Genomic DNA, 15,898 nt, shown 5'->3' with positions numbered 1-15,898 from the left:
AGAATCTCTCAATAATCAGTAGTCTGATAGTAAAGGAAAACACATAAAGATCACCTCAAATTCTGTCACAAATTCTTGTGACATATCCCATTAAAAATAGGTTTTTTTGACTGACAAACAATGCTCAAAATAAGGTTTTATGGAGCAATGACCGGGATAAGCATGAGAGTCTGAAAAACCAAATGTAGTCTTACCAGAAGAATAGTGCATAAGTCATCAGGATATGAACTACATCTATTTACAGCAATGTAGGCAGAAAACAGGTTATACATTTCTCTCTTTGCAGAGTCAACCCTGTCAATTTAACAATTTAATCTCCCTGGTACTAATCTCTGAGCCTAAAAACTGCTTCTCCATTGTACTCTACACACACTCTTATTAAAGATAGTAGTAGAAATAAAGGTAAAACTAATATTTATATATGAGAGAAATTATGTAACATTTCACCACGTGGGTCTGGGTTATCCTACAAAGTATAATTTTCTCCAGTTCTACATATTGTATGCAAACATCAAACTACCATTTCTTGTTATAGGTAAATAAAGTTCTATTGTGTACATGTACAATTCCATTATCCATTCTTCAGGTGATAGTCATCTTGATTAGTTCTATTTCCTGTTTGCTGTGACCTATTATAAAATTTCTAGGGACCTCATGCCACTCAACACAGAAGCATGAGGGAGTAGTGGGCTTGTAGTGGCCCAAGGCATGGCAGCCAGGAAGGGAAACCAATCTACACTATGGTAAGGAGGTGGAATGGATCTGCAGTATTCTGAGTATAGTTCTTAGGTGCCCAAATCTAAACCACATCCTGGGAGAGTTAGGCCTTCTGTCTGAAAGTCAGTAAAGTGTTCCAGACCTCACAGAAATGAACATGCACCAGTGCAAGAACTTCTTAGAAGGGAGGAAATGGCTATGGAACTCAATGCTTTGATGTCATACAAAGAACACAGGACTAATTTGACTAACCCCACAAATATACCCATTTTCTTATCTAGCGGAACAAATAACCTCAAAGAAAAACCCCAGGCATGAGAAAATCACACCATACAATATATGATTTTACGACACTATCTCTTTACATTTCCTATGTAATTACATGGTAAATCTTTTACTTTTTCTTTATTTATTCATTCTTTTCCTTTCAAGTTATTTTGTGCTCCTTTTCATTTAACTCATTAGGCTCCCTTTTCAGTCATCTATCTTACAAATATTGATATTTTTGTATTACTTTTTTCCATTAATTTTTACTCATTCACTTTACATCTGATCACACTTTCCCCCACACCCAGCATAGTCCCTCCCCTCATATCTTCTATTCTCCACTGAGGTGCGGGACACCCCTCTCCCACGTATTAAATCACCTGGGCACCTAAAGTCATTGGATGTCTAGGTGTATCCTCTCCTACTGACGTAAGGCCTTTGCCTGGTTCTTCCTGGGAACGTGGCACTTTGATGAAATAACGGTTCAGAGAGAGATTGTGGCGAATTGAATTCTGCTAGCCCTTGTCCGCAGTCCTGTAGTATGGATAGTTTTTAGTGATGTGTGTATAGATCCCATTTAGGGTAAGTTGTTTATCAGGAGCCATTGTAATTGCTTGTACTATCAATTGTACATAGGAATAAGGTGGTTTTGAGTCATCCTTTGGGCTGTCTCCACCTGAAGCTTCCTTTTCATTTTCTGGCTGTGAATTGTCAGCTGTTAAATTAAGGTCAGATGGTATCACATGGCCCATTTTGTACCCTAAAATCCTGCTCCCTGGGGGCTGGATGGGCAGGATTTTGCAGCACTGATAGTTCCCGTGGGGGAGGGAAGGGGGCTGATGAGGAGGGCCACCATGTCTTGAATGTTGATGGTCAGGGGTGAGATGTGTGGCTGCACAGGCTTCACCGGTGACTCAGGTGCTTCCTGCTTCTCTCTTTTCTCGCTGGATAGGGCTGTGAATGTTATTTTGATATTTGTGCTCAGAAACCTGAACGTGCACACGCGTGGCAGCTGCAGCCCCCCACCACTGGAACACCCTGTACACGAACACGCAGTTCTTGCCAAAACAGCTTAGGTAGAAGTCGCAGCCCATGTCTGGCCGGGGCTGTGTGGGTTCCAGGGCGGCCGCGCTGTGGCCACCGCCGGGGGGTGTGAAGATCTCCAGGTGGCGCGACGAGATGAAGCTCTAGTGGCCCATGCTCTTATCTACCGAGCCCTGCGAAGAGTTGCGCCCGATGGTCACCGAATGGTTCTTCATGAGGCACTCGAACTCGCGGCCTTCGAGCCAAGCCACTGCCCAACTGCCGGGCGGGGATCCGCCACACCGAGTCCCGCCTTCGGGGCCTGGCTGATACGCTCGGGTGCCCTATAAATCACCTATCATGAATTTATAAAGTGAAATTATGGTTGTAGACATTATGCATTACATGATAAATTCTAAAGTAATCATTAATTTAAAACTGAAAAGTTAAGTTTCTAGTAATATGTGATTTGTATTGCTTTGAATTATATACACTAAATATGACACAATTATGTTTGATTATACATCTATTGGAAATCAAAATTATTCATTTATTTTTATACTCCAGATATTATTCGCCTCCCAGTTTACTCTCCCTGTCCCCCAAAAGTTCCACATCCCATACTTCCTCCTCCTCCACAAGGTCCTCCTCCACAAGGATATCCCCACTCCACCCACACCACCAGACCTCTAAACTTCCTGGAGCCTCCAGTCTCTTGAGGTTTAGGTGCATCTTCTCTGAGTACACCCAGACCCAGGGATCCTCTGCTGTATATGTATTGGAGTCCTCATCTCAGATGGTGTATGCTGCCTCCTTGGTGATCCAGTATGTAACCTCAGGGGTCCAGGTTACTTGAGACTGCTGGTCCTCCTACAGGTTTGCCCTCCACCTTTTTTCCTCCTTTTTCCTCCTGCTCTTTCCTAATTCAACGGAAGGCTCGGCAGCTTCTGCTCATGGTTGGGTGCACATATCTGCATCTGACTCTTTCAGCTGCTTGTTGGGTCTTTGAGAGGGCAGTCATGATAGGTCCCTTTTGTGAGCACCCCATAGCCTCAGTAATGGTGTCAGGTCTTAGGATCTCCCCTTGAGGTGGATCCCACTTTGGACTTGTCACTGGACCTTCTTTTCCCCAGGCTCTTCTCCAGTTCCATCCCCGAATTTCTTTCAGACAGGAAGAATTATGGGTCAGAGCTTTGTGGGATAGCATCCCGATCCCTAATTTGTTGTCTTGTCTTTCTGTTGGAGGTGAGTTCAGTAAGATCCTTCTCCCTACTGTAGGGTCTTTCATCTAGGGTCCCCCCTTTGAGTCCTGAGGGTCTCTCACTTCCCAGGTCTCTGGTACATTCTAGAGCATTCTCCTTCCTCCCGAGGTTCCTGTTTCTGTTCTTTCTTATGTCTCTCAGGGATTCAGTCCTTTCTCCCCCCTCCACAACACCAGATCATGTTTCCCTCATCCCCAACACTATTCCCTTTCCCTCCACTGACCCTCTTTCCTTCCCCTCACTTGTAGTTGCTTTCTTCTCCCTCCCAAGTGTGACTGAGGTATCCTCACTTGGGCCCTTCATCTTGTTGACCTTTTTGAATTCTGTGGAATATATCCCAGGTATTCTGTCCTTATTTTTTTTTGTCTAATATCGACTTATTAGTGAGAACATACCGTGCATGTCCTTTTGGGTCAGAGTGGGTCACCTCACTCAGGATATTTTCTAGTTCTATCTATTTGCCTGCAAAACTCACAATGTCCTCATTCTTAATAGCTGAGTAGTAGTCCATTGTTTAAACAAGCCACATTTTCTGCTTCCATTCTTCAGTCGTGGGACATTTGGGTTGCTTCCAGCTTTTGACTATCACAAACAAGGCTGCTATTAACACTGTGGCATGTGTGCTCCTGTGGAATATCTTTTAGGTATATTCCCAAGAGTGGTATTGCTGGGTCTTCAGGTATGTCTATTTCCAACTTTTTGAGAAACTTCCAAATTGATTTCCAGAATGGTTGTACCAGTTTGCAATCCCACTAGCAATGCAGGAGTGTTCCTCTTTCTCCATATGCTTCCCAATATATGTTGTTTTCTGACGTTTTGAACTTAGCCATTCAGACGGGTGTAAGGTGGAATCTCAGGGTCGTTTGGATTTGCATTTCTCTGATTACTAAGGACTTTGAACATTTCTTTAGGTGCTTCTCAGCCATTCAAAATTCTTCTGTTGTGAGCTCTCAGTTTAGTTCTATACCCCATTTTTGGTTGATGGGTTTTTGTTTTTGTTTTTTTTTTTTTTGTGGTTATCTTCATGAGTTCTTTATATATTCTAGATATTAGCCCTCTAAGAGATGTGGGATTAGTGACTTTTTTCCCAATCTGTAGGATGCTGATTGGTCTTATTTACTATGTTCTTTGCTTACAGAAGCTTTCCAGGTTCATGAAGTCCCATTTATCAATTCTTGATCTTAGAGCATGAGCCATGGGAGCTCTGTTTAAAAAAATTTCACCATGCCAATGAATTCAAGGCTCTTTCCCACTTTCACTTCTTTTAGATTCAGAGTATCTGGTTTTATGTTAAGGTCCTTGATTCACTTGAACTGGAGCTTTGTGCATGGTGACAAATATGGGCCTATTTTAATATTTCTACATACAGACAGCCAGTTAGACCAGCACCATTTATTGAAGATGCTTTCTTTTTTGCATTGTATATTTTTGGTTTCTTTGTCAAAGATAAAGTGTGTGTAAGTGTGTAGTTTTATTTCTGTGCCTTCAATTCTATTCCATTGATTAACCTGTCTGTCTCTGTACCAATACCATGCGGTTTTTATCACTATTGCTCTGTAGTAGAGCTTGAGGTCAGGGTTGGTGATTCCCTGAGCCTCTTTTATTGTTAATAATTGTTTTTGCTATTCTTGGTATTTTTTCCTTTTCCAGATGAATTTGAATATTGCTCTTTCCATGTCTTCGAAGAATTGTGTTGGGATTTTGATGGGGATTGCATTGAATCTGTAGATTGCCTTTGGTAGGATGGCAACTTTACTATGTTAATTCTGCCAATCCATGAACACGGAAAATCGCTCCACTTTCTGAGATCTTAGTTTTCTTTTTTGACAGACTTTAAGTTCTTACCATGAAGATCTTTCAGTTACTTGGTTAGAGTTACTCCAAGATATTTTATATCATCTGTGTCTATTGTGAAGGGAGTTGTTTCCCCAATTTATTTTTCAGCCTGTTTTTTATTTGTATAATGGAAACCTACTGATTTATTTGAGTTAATTTTGTATCTAGGCACTTTGCTAAAGTTTATCAGCTGGAGAAGGCCTATGGAAGAATTTCTGGGGTCACTTATGTATACTACCATATCATTTCAAATAGTGATTCTTCTTTATCAAGTATTCGATCTGGTTTTGTGTCTTTTGTTCTAGCTAGTAGTACAAAAAGATATGGGAAAAGTGGGCATCCCTTTCTTGTCCTTGTCCCTGATTTTAGTGGGATTATTTCAAGTATCTCTCCATTTAATTTGATGTTCACTGTTGGTTTGTAGTAAATTGCTTTTATCATGTTTAGGTATGGGCCTTGAATTCCTGATCTATCCAATAGTTTTAACATGAAGGGGAGTTGTGTTTTGTTAAATGCTTTTTCTGCATCTATGTAGATGATCATATGAATCTTTTCTTTGAGTGCTTATATAGTCATTATGTTAAATTTTTTTTATCCAGTTCTTCCCTTGATTGTGGTGAATGATGGTTTTGATGTGCTCTTGGATTTGGTTTGAAAGAATTTTATTGAGTATTTTTGCTTTAATATTCCTAAATGAGTTTGGTCTGACTTTCTCTTCTTTGGTAGGGTCCTTGTATGGTTTAGGTATCAGAGTAATTGTGGCTTCATAGAATGTATTAGGTGGTGTGGTGTTCCTTCTGTTTCTATTTTACAGAGTAGTTTGAGGAATATTTGTAACAGGTTTTCTTTGAAAATCTGGTAGAATTCTGAACGAAATCCTATTTAAAAAGTTTACCTGTTCTTGATATAACTTTAGTATGTGGAATCTGTCTAGAAAAACCATCCATTTCATCTACATTTTCCAGTTTTCTTGCTGGGCTCATATTGGAAAATTTTAATACATTTATTCCTTAATAAAATATAATACAAAGCCAAATGCCTCTTAAAACATAAAAATGACATTTTTGTCCTCTGATCACATAAATTTTTTTCATATATGTAGTCAGTACTCAGGAGGTTTCAAGAAAATATACCTCAAAAATTGGAAAATTAACATTCATTTTTCTTTTCTTATACTTCTAATGTTAATTTTAAGGACTAAGATAAATTAAACATTTGTGCATTTAGTCTTCCAGGTCCTAAGTCAATAATTATCCAGTGAACAGAGCAGAATGTCCTTCTTTTACTATGAATAACTCTATCAAAAAACTATTAAATGTCACTGTTTATATTGATCCTGTCTCAAGACCTGGTACAATAAGGTGAACATATCTGCACTTTCTAATCATGACAGAACAGAACAGAAGCTTAAACTTGTAGGTATAGAAAGTGTGGAAGAGTGAAAGGGTACTGAAATGTTTATGTATTGTGCAGACAAACTTCACGATTCTGGTATAAAGATGAGGGACTATTAGCATGAACTATTTCATTTATTTAGACTTTGAAATATATACTTTGTTGTACTGTGTGTACTAAATACCTCAGTTAAAATTTGCTTTCCAATGACCCAGATTTTACATACATATATCTCACATAAAATGAATCCCTTTAAATTAATTCTTACAAACCCCCAAATGTCTATAATGTACTTGGTGAGGGAAAGTATGAGTAGGCTATTTACCATGACTCCAAGTATTGTTGTTAATGTTACTCTGAGTATATGAAGTTTTTTCTATTTGCTGCCTTTCTGTCATATTTTAGAACATAAAACAGTATGTTAGTATGGGTCACTGACTCCAAGATTGTCAGGTAGAAAAAAAATTAAACCATGTATACACCAAGTGGACTTATCATAGACACAAATTTCCATAATAGGAGAAACTGCAGTTAGCCACTTAATAAAACCAACATTTTTTTAACTTCCCATCTTCCCAAATGATTCCTCATCTCCCTGTCTTCTTTTTAGAATTCATTGTCAATCCCACATGAAATTTATGGAGCCGCTAGGTGTATTTTCCATAGGAAAAAGATACAAGAGGAAAATTAGAGTGTTCATATCATATCTGAGATCAGAACTGTTTCTTCTAACCTCTCTGGTATCTATGTGTAGCCTTCCACATTTATCTTTTGCTTGTGTTAGTCCAGACAACTTCAAAAGAAGACACAGTGTCAGGCTTTATATTTTGTATGTTCCAGAGAATGATCTCCAATGTGCCAAATCAAAGTAAAAGAATAGCAAATTTTTGTAGGTATACAACAAATCATCACCAATATGAACATTGAGAACAGGCATCATAAATATCCTGGGAAATCTCCTTTAATGTAGTCAGGGGGAACTTCTAATAGTAAGAGTCACAGATCAGAGTGAATGATAACTCATGTAAGCATTCCAGGTAAATGAAAGATAAGAATGGCAGCTTGAAATGAGCTCTTGTGACAACCAACAGGTGGTTAACTGGACTTCTACTTGCACTATTTTTCCATTATTGAGCTTCCCCTGTATGGACTTCCCGTGGCTAAATTTTCAGATCCCTTTACAAATACAAACACTTACATAATGCAGTAAGCAATAGCAACATTTGCTGAAAATAATTTACTTTCTACCTGGTCTTAAGAGCACAATGCTTATACTCAGGCAATTTTCTCTTCCATCCCTATTAGAGATACTCCAGACCGTAGTGATTGTTGGGGGGAGTGCGGTATAGAGGGAGGATGGGGAGGGGAACACCCATACAGAAGGGGGTGAGGGGTTAGGGGAATGTTGGCCTGGAAACCAGGAAAGGGAATAGAAATTGAAATGTAAATAAGAAATACCCAAGTTAATAAAGATGGAGGAAAAAATGGCTAAAAAAAGGAGTGGGAGCATCTGCATTTTGGTCATCCTTCTTTTTGAGCTTCCTGTGGTCTGTGGATAGCATCTTGGGTAATTTGAGCTTTTTGGCTAATATCAATGAGTGCATACCAAGTGTGTTTTGTTTTTCTGTTCTTGAATTACCTCACTCAGGATGATATTTTCTAGTGCATTCCATTTGCCTATGAATTTCGTGAAGTTATTGTTTTTGATAGCTGAGTAGTACTCCATTGTGTAGATGTACCACATTTTTTTTAATCCACTCTTCTGTTGAAGGCATCTGGGTTCTTTCCAGCTTCTGGCTATTATAAATAAGGCTGCTATGAACATACTGGAGCATGTATCTTTGCTGTATGTTGGAGCATCTTTTGGGTATATGCCCAGGAGAGGTATAGCTGGGTCCTCAGGTAGTGGAATGTCCAATTTTCTGAGAAACCTCCAGATTGATTTCCAGAGTGGTTGTACCAGTTTGCAATCCCACCAACAATGGAGGAGTCTTCCTCTTTCTCCACATCCTCTCCAGCATCTCCTGTCACTGGAGTTTTTGATCTTAGTCATTCTGACTGGTGTGAGGTGAAATCTCAGGGTTGTTTTGATTTGCATTTCCTTGATGACTAAGGATGTTGAACATTTGTTTAGGTGCTTTTTGGCTATTTGATATTTTTAAGACAAGAATTCTTTGTTTAGCTCTGTCCCCCATTTTTTAATAGGATTATTTGGCTCTCTGGAGTGTAACTTCTTGAGTTCTTTGTATATATTGTATATTAGCCCTATATCAGATGTATGATTGGTAAAGATTTTTCCCAATTTGTTGTTTGCTATTTTGTCCTAATGACAGTGTCTTTTGCCTTTCAGAAGCTTTGCAGTTTTATGAGGTCCCATTTGTCGATTCTTGATCTTAGAGCATAAGGGATTGGTGTTTTGTTCAGGAAATTTTCCCCAGTGCCCATGTGTTCGAGACTCTTTCCCACTTTTTCTTCTATTAGTTTGAGTGTATCTGGTTTGTTGTGGTGAATGTTGATCCACTTGGACTTAAGCTTTTTACATGGTGATAAGAATGAATCAATTTTCATTCTTCTACACGCTGACCTCCAGTTGAACCAGCACCATTTGTTGAAAATGCTATCTTTCTTCCATTGGATGGTTTTAGCTCCTTTGTCAAAGATCAAGTGACTATAGGTGTGTGGGTTCATTTCTTGGTCTTTAATTCTGTTCCACTGATCTATCTGCCTGTCTCTGTAATAATACCATATAGGTTTTATGACTATTGCTTTGTAATACTGCTTGAAGTCAGGGATGGTGATTCCCCCAGAAATTCTTTCATTGTTGAATATATTTTTCACTATCCTGTTTTTTTTCCAAATGAATTTGAAAATTGCTCTTTCTATCTCTATAAAGAATTCAGTAGGAATTTTGATGGGGATTGCACTGAATCTGTAGATTGCTTTTGGCAAAATTGCCATCTTTGCTATATTAATTCTGCCAATTCATGAGCATGGAAGATCTTCCTCAATTTCTTTCTTTAGAGACATGAAGTTCTTGTTATACAGATCTTTCACTTGCTTGGTGAAAGTCACACCAAGATACTTTATATTATTTGGAACTTTTGTGAAGATTGTCATTTCCCTAATTTCATTCTCAGCCTGTTTATCCTTTGAGTTGAGAAAGGCTACTCATTTGTTTGAGTTAATTTTATACCCCGACACTTTGCTGAAGTTGTTTATCAAGTTAAGTAGTTCCCTGGTGGAACATTTCGGGTCACTTAAGTACACTATCATATAACATCCATTATTTTAAATTCCTGCTGAGGAACTTAGAAGGAGTCATTAAAAAAATCTGAAACATAACTGTGTTAAATATTTCTGAATACCAACTTAAAAATTAGTGTTGACAGGAGCTGGTAAAAGAAATTAGTGAATCACATGCAGACTATAATTTTCTATATCAGCATAAGTTACTGATACGGAACTTACAGTTCCATATCACTTCCGTACTTACTGCCAGTACGGAAGTTACATGGGTGCATCACTACATCACACTTGATTGTTTACTATTTAGTAATACTGGTTCTACTTACTTCTATGTTTGGTAAGACATTATCAAAGTATATTTCTAGGAGGTACCCATGCTGTACATGGGAAGAAAATTGATAGTTTCTTTATGTAGGGTTTTTATATATTAATTATATTATATATACCAACATTATACATTGCTTGAAATTTGCAGATATTACTGGAATAATTAATCAAATACATGTCATTCAAGTAATATATCATGAAAATTACCTGTGTATCTTTGGACAGCCATAAAGAAATTCTTTCATTTCTAAATTTCTGAGGTCTATACTTCAAGATACAGGAAGCATGAACATTTTAAGTTTTGTTAACCACTGAATAAACTCTTTCATGGCTTGGTTTCTAAATGTTCAAAATCAATGACACTTCAACAGAGTAGCTTCTCTCCTGTTTGGACAACAATTTGTTAATGAATACCTGATTACAGACAACATGAAGAAGCTCTTATTTTTAAAGTATACTTACATTTCTTTACAGAGACATAAAAATAGTGACAAAAACTATTCTTCAAGAAAAGGAAGGACAAATTGTCAGGCAAAGACAGATATATTTTAGACTGAGACACAAACATTTATTTTCTGAACTCCATCCTATGGCATTGTTTTCTCCATTGGAAAATGACATATTATTACCTAGCCATGTTGAAATTTGTGTATCATTACACTGAACAGACTGCTAGTATAATGTTGTCCTGCAATCCTAGCAAATAGAACAATGGGGTTAAGGGAATTAATTTTTGGAGCAAAACTAATGTAACTGATTAAGAATGATATCAAAAGTAGGTTATTCAGTGGGACTCAGAGAACTTCACTCAGTCAACCTATTCAAATTTCTCATTTGTTTATATGCCTAAGGATTTATTAGTAATATAGCTGCATTTTAGTATTGGTGTATTGCCGGCTTCCTTTGGAACCACTACACTTCATTAATGACTGTACAAGTTTGTGCTCCCACAAGCAATCGATAAACATTCCACTTTCCTAACATTCTCATCAGTATGACCTGTATTTGTTTTCTCTATCCTGGCCATTGTGACAGGATAAATCTCATAGTAGCTTTTATTTGCATTTTCCTGATGGCTAAGTGTAGGGAGCGGCACATATAGATAAAGATGGCGCTGACATCTAGTGGTCGTTTGTGGTATACAACCATTACACCACAAAGCGCGTGTCCTTGGCATTCCTCAGGCATCTACAAGGCCAGGGTGATATTCATGCTAATAAGGTATTTCATGCTCCACCAATCCCTAGAGGACAAGTTTACAGCCACAGCCTGTCTTGTATATAAGGCCAGTGCCTTTGTTTCTCGGGGTCCCCCGTATCAACAATGAGGTGTTCTTGCAATAAAGATGTTGAAAAGAATCCAATGGTGTTGCATCTTCCTTGTTGGATGAGGTGGGCGCTTCAACTGGTGGCCATGTACGGAGACCCGAGAAAATTCTCTTTTCTCATGGATTCAGAACTCTTCAAACTCAAGACAGCGACGTCAGTAAGTTCCCGGAAGGGGCAATAAAGCTTCTGGATAAGGGACTATAAAGCTCCCGGGTAATAGGGACTATAAAATTCCGTAATAGGGACAACAAGGTTCTCTGGAGTAGGCAGAGATGATGAAAGCCTTGGTTTAGGGGCAAAAGGGTTTGTGGAACACGGCAATGTTGTTTTCCCCGATTGATCCTCTGTGGGTTGGACTAGCACTTTTGCCTTGAACCCTTTTTGAGTTGTGGCATTGCTACTGTTTGAATTGCCATCGTCCAGGGCACGAATGCATTTGCTGGGAAGAGCCCACTAATGATGAGCTACAAGATCGTGTGTAAATAAACACGCCAGCTCGCCCTGCTCATAAATCGATCGTAAATAAGCTCGTAAAGCATGGGAAACTCACTCCACCCCGCTCCTGTTAGCTCTTCAAGAAGCTGTTAGAATCTTTTTTATTTTATTTTTTACTGGATTTTTTTTGTTTACATATCAAATGTTATTCCCTTTCCTGGTTTCCTGTCCATAAGCCCCCTATCCTATCCCATCCCCCCTCTTCTATAAGGGAGTTCCCCCTTTCCAACCACTGCCCCTTCCTGCCTCCCTGCCCTGACATTTCCCTATTCATAGGAGGAGATATGGAGACAAAGTTTGGAGCAGAGACTGAAGGAATGTCCATTCAGAGCCTGCCCCACCTTGTCTACACAGTCACCAAAACTAGACTGCATTGATGAAGCCAAGACGTGTATGCTGACAGGAACCTGATATAGCTGTCTCCTGAGTGGCTCAGCCAAAGCAAGACAAATACAGAGGTGAATGTTTGCAGCAAACCATTGAAATGAGAACAGGATTTCCATTGGAGGAGTTAGAGAAAGCACTGAAGGAGCTGAAGGGGCTTGCAACCCCATAAGAACAACAATATCAACCAACCAGAGCTCCCAGGGACTAAACACTACCTAAAGGCTATACATAGACAGACTCATGGCTCCAGCTACATATGTACCAGAGGATGGCCTTGTTGGGCACAAATGGGAGGAGAAGCCCTTGGTCCTGCCAAGGCCGGATTCCTCCAGTGTAGGAAAATGTCAGGGTGAGGAGGCAGGAAAGGGAGGTGATTAGGGAGGGGGAATACCCTTATAAAGGAAGGGGAGGGGGCTTGGATAAGGGCCTTATGGGTGTTAACCAGGAAAGGGAATAACTTTTGAAATGCAAATAAAATATCCAATAAAAAAAAAGAGGAAAAAGTCCCTCACCACCAAAAAATCCAATTGGAGAATAAGATCCAAATGGAGGTCTGGGCAAAAGTTTCAGATGTGATCTTATTCTGTCAGCTTGCAATGGCAGCAGTTAACCTGCAGAATTTTGTTTTTAAACAGAGCAATGAACAAACATAGGGGAGCAGTGGCAGCTTTACTGGAAAGCATTTGCTTAGCAGGAACCATGGGGTCATAATCTCCTTTATTTGGGAAAAACAAAGGAAGTATTATTGAAAATTAGGAAAATATTTGTACTATAATTGAAATTGAATAGAATTAGTTTAGAAAATGTAAAAAAAAAGCCCCAATTTGTTATAAGGTTGCAATCGTATGCCTTTGACCTTTATATCATTACCAACTCTCAAGTTAGACTGGTCTTACTGCTTAAATTGTTAGAAGAAAATAATAATGTGCTGATGTTTGTATGTTACTCGTCCTTTCTTCATTTTGAATCACTCATGTGTTAGAAAATTGGACGAAGTAAAGAATTTCCAGGAATGGTAGTTCAGGCTGATGATGGTCATTGTATCTTCAACCTTGTGTAGAAATTCATTTGATGCATGACTTTGTGCACTTGCCTTTATGATGATAAGAAAATGTGTAAGTATTATTAAGAGCAAAGGGAGTCATTGTACATATGTATAAAAACCAGTGGATACCATTGCTGAGGGGGTGAGCAGTCAATGTTGAAATAAATGGATGGTGATGAGTTAAAAAAAGAGTAAAAAGCCATTTATAGTGTCACACTAAATAACAATAGATTTGTGTCACTTCTAAAGTTTACAGTTACCGTCACTATAATTGGAATAAAATTCAAAGACACTTGCAGTGTATTTGGCATAATTGTAGCCTCTCTCTGGATATAATAACTTTGCATACTGGGATTATGAATTTAAAAACTGCTGCTCCACTGAGTTGTGATGCCGCAGATATTGCTGATAAAATTATTTCTGGCTTAAGGTATTTCCATCTTTGTTGAGCTTCAAGAATGGCATATGCAGTTTGATCATGTTGGTCCTTCTTGTCCTGAGAATATTTTTACTCCTACCCATTTTGATTAAATTTGCCTTTTATAATAGCAACATGTAGGTGGTCGAAATAAATGGTTTGAAACTTAAAATCGATTGCCAGACAAAGTAATTTATTTAATAGAATGGCAGTCAATGACCTATAAGATGGATTGCTTTGGATAATGCATTTTCTTTTTTTTTCAAGTTTCAAATATTTTATTTTCTTACTCATACAGTATGAAGTTCTCTAAAGATTTCACAACATGACATGTACCATGCAGAAGAAAATTTAAACATTCAACATAAACCATGCCCTTCCCACTTCTCTCACACAAACTAAAAAAGAAACCCCCTCATTCCCCAGTGAAGAAATAGTTTGCACTATTTTTTCCACAATGCCAGCCAAGATATGCACAAGCAAGAGATATAGAAAGCATTTGGTAAAATATTTGTAACAAATAATTATGTACAAAAAAAGTCACAAAAGACTAGTTAGTCCCTCTTGAAGCAGAGCACATGGCGGTTGACACTGGGACAGATCACACCACTGGCTGGGATTGCAAGCCATGTATTGATCCAGAGGGAGAAAGTAGTTACATGGAGCAGAGATTTTCACTTTGAGTATTAACATTTCCAAAGTTTGGCAACAACATCTTTTAAAATTATGCAAATTGTGTAAATAAGAGGTACATTTTAAATTGATCTACATGCAAAACTCCATGTCATGCAAAGACACCAAGCACCGGGATTTTTCTTTCACAGACAGAGCCCATGGTATGCAGCACTCAGTTGAAGGGGACAGCAGTGGCAGGCAGGTGTACTCAATTTAATATTCCCTCACCTCGATTCAACCTCCTCCCATTCATCGTTACAAAACCAAATTTATATAGCAAAACTGTATAGGGAAGACTGGCATATAACACTATCCAGAATGTCTTACTTCCAGTACCTTTGCAGAAAAGAGAAGGGATAATGTCAAGTGGTAGAACATGGCGTACTTTTAATGTCACACAAATCTAATTAATCATCATCCATCACTAGTTTTGCGGGCACAACAAAAATCCATCATGTGCTATCTTGCCTTCTGGCAAAGAATTTTAAAAATATGAATGTGGGCAAAATCTGCTCTCCTATGGCATATAGATTAGTAGGATATTCCCCCATTTTAACCACAAACAGGATTTTTACATAAATATGTGCTCATTAAGTATCAGTTGATTTTTTTGGTTAACTGTCTTTTGAAATGCAGAAGGAAAATAAACCCATGATTTGTAGTTTAGTGACAAGTATTTCCTTGTGTACAATGAAACAAGGATGTTTTAAGTCATTGCATGATTGCTTTGGTTTTCTTCACTAAATAATACATTTAAAAAAATCATGACTGCCTCAGAAAACTTCTGACCTTGATAAAAATCACAACTGCTAATTACATTTTTCTCAGGGACACTTAATAAAAATAACAGTGACTACTTAAAAAGTATCAGCCTGAAGCAGCCACAGTGTATGCAGTTCTATGGACACAATAACCTACTCTTGGCAACAGCACTGAACTAGACCTCAAACAGAGATGGATTAAACGCTGCTTGGCAGTAAGACACAGTCCCTGGAAAGATATTCAGAGATATAAATAAAGTTACAGGCTCATTACAAAAGTGTAGTTAAGGTAAATAATAGGGCATTAACAAATGCTTTGTCAAATCTCTCAAAGGAGAAAGCACAGAGAAAGGAAACTAGCTTGCCTAATACCTGGCACAAATTGTACAATCCTCTATCTACATATAAAACTGTGAAATAAAAGCAAGGATGGTATATGTTCTGATTGGCACTTTTGTACTCTAACATTTTGCTTCTGAATCAAGTATATATTAAATTAAAGCCAACCTACTAAAAATGTAGAAAGCCACATATATCTATATGTAAATATTTACATATGTATATATAGATACTTTCTTGTTATAAAAGATGAAGAAAAATAAATCAAAGAGCTACACAGAGAGCATTAAATACACAGAGAGCATTGCTGGACGTCTTGAGCAGATCTTCAGAGATGGAGAAGAAAGCAAAAGCGTTGGGTGGTATTCTTCAAAAAG

The 15,898-nt window shown here is 38.2% G+C and overlaps 1 pseudogene; it reads right to left on the bottom strand.

The window, feature by feature from the left end:
- Nucleotides 1-1,355: 1,355 nt before the first annotated feature.
- Nucleotides 1,356-14,799, bottom strand: LOC116907276 (annotated as a pseudogene).
- Between the last annotated feature and the right edge of the window lie 1,099 nt (nucleotides 14,800-15,898).

This window comes from Rattus rattus, chromosome 8 (genome assembly GCF_011064425.1).
Source record: "Rattus rattus isolate New Zealand chromosome 8, Rrattus_CSIRO_v1, whole genome shotgun sequence".
NCBI classification, from domain to species: Eukaryota; Metazoa; Chordata; class Mammalia; order Rodentia; family Muridae; genus Rattus; species Rattus rattus.
Note: the sequence above shows the minus strand (reverse complement) of the source record. Positions and strands in the feature narration are given on the sequence as shown.